Below are 2,146 nucleotides of genomic sequence, written 5' to 3'. Positions count from 1 at the left end.
TATGCATAGGAGGGTTTTGCCTGTGTGTATATCTGTGCAACATGTGCATGACTGGTGTCTGCAGTCCAGGAGAGGGCGCCAGAGTCCCTAGAACTGGAGTTAGCCAGCTGTGAGCCATATGGGTGCTGAAAATCAAACCTAGGTCTGCTGGAAGATTAGCCAGTGCTCTTAAGTGCTGGGATATCTCTCCAGCCTCAATTTAATTTAATTTTTTGAGATAGAGTCTAACTTTGTAGCTCAGGCTGGCCTCACACTCTTTATGTAGTTCAGGCTAGCCTCAAACTTAACTTCCTGTCTCAGCCTCGTTAAGTACTGAGATTTTAGAAGTGTAATCACCATACCTAGTAAAATTTTTTCCTTAAATTTTTTTTTGAGCACTCGGGAGGCAGAGCCAGGCCGATCTCTGTGAGTTCGAGGCCAGCCTGGGCTACCAAGTGAGTTCCAGGAAAGGCGCAAAGCTACACAGAGAAACCCTGTCTCGAAAAACCAAAAAAAAAAAAAATTTTTTTTTGAGGCAGGATCTCATGTATCCCAGGCTGGCTTGGAACCCTTATGCAGCTAAGGATTGTTTTGAGCTTTTGAACTTCTGATTCTCCTGCCTTTACCTCCTTAGTTCTGGGATCACAGGCATGTGCCATTACACCCAGTTTGTGGGTTGCTGTGGATAGAACCCAGGACTTTAGGTATGTGCCAAGCAAAAACTTTAACTGATCCATATTCCAAACCCCTCCCTATTTTTATTTATTTTAAAGATTTTACTTCAACCTGATAGTGGTGATGTATGTCTTTAGTTCCAGCATTTGGGAGGCAGAAGCAGGCGGATCTTTGTGAGTTCAAGTCGAGCCTGGTCTGCAGAGTGAGTTCCAGGACAGCCAGGGCTACATAGTGAGACCCTGTCTCGAAAAACCAAAACCAAAAACAACAACAAGAAAAAAAGATTTTTACTTTGTCTCAGTTAAGGCTCTGTTGCTGTGAAGAGACACCATGACCATTGCAATTCTTATAAAGGAAAACATTTAATTGGGGTGGCTTACAGTTTCAGAGGTTCAGTCCATTATCATCATGATGGGGAGCATGGCAGCATGCAGGCAGATGTGGTGCTGGAGTAGCTGAGAGTCCTACATCTTGCAGGCAGCAGGAAGTCGACTGGGCATTATCTTGAGCATAGGAAACCTCCCAAAGCCCCCCCACCCCCACCCAGTGACACACTTTCTCTAACAAGGCCATAGGGACTCCAACAAAGCCACACCTCCTAATAGTGAGACTCCTTATGAGATTATGGGGGCCAATTAAATTCAAACCACAAGGATGAAATAAAAATAGTCTGTGATAACTCTCCTCCCCTGAGATAGTAGGTGTGAAACCTTAAAGGCATTTTTTTTTTCAGTGAGAAATATACAGACTTAACTTTAGGGCTAGGGATACAGTCCAGTGGTGGGGTGCTTGCAGAGGCTCCGTATCAGCACCAATATCAAAAAGGAAGTTGTCACATACTGTATGTTACTCTGCATCCTGCTTTTCTCACTTGCCATTATATCTTAACCATATTAGAATCGGGTGCTGGCTCATTTTATGTCACCTTGACACAAACTATAGTCATCTGAGAGGAGGGGGACCTCAATTAAGAAAATGTCTCCATAAGATCAGGCTGTAGGCCAGCCTGTAGGACATTTTCTTAATTAGTGATTGATGGGGGAGGGCCCAGCCCACTGTGGGTCGTGCTATACCTGGGCAGGTAGGTGGTCCTGGGTTCTACAAGAAAGCAGGCTGAGCAAGCCAGGGAAGCAAGCCAGTATGCAGCACCCCTCCATGGCCTCTGCATCAGCTCCTGCCTCCAATTTCCTGCTCTGTTTAAGTTCCTGTCCTGACTTCCCTAGATGATGAATGTGGAAGTGCAAGCTGAATAAACCCTTTCCACTCCGACTTACTTTTGGTCATGGTGTTTCACCACAGATGTCATTAAATATTTCTCTTAAGCATGAATTTTAGTGATCTCACAGGTTTTTTTTGTTTTTATTTTATTTTTTATTTTTGAGACAGGGTTTCTCTGTGTAGCATCCCTATCCATCATAGAACTTGCTTTGTAGATCAGGTTGGCCTTGAACTTGCAGGGATCTGCCTGCCTCTGTCTCCTGAGTGCTGCAAT

This window comes from Peromyscus eremicus, chromosome X, assembly GCF_949786415.1.
Source record: "Peromyscus eremicus chromosome X, PerEre_H2_v1, whole genome shotgun sequence".
NCBI classification, from domain to species: domain Eukaryota; kingdom Metazoa; phylum Chordata; class Mammalia; order Rodentia; family Cricetidae; genus Peromyscus; species Peromyscus eremicus.
Note: the sequence above shows the minus strand (reverse complement) of the source record.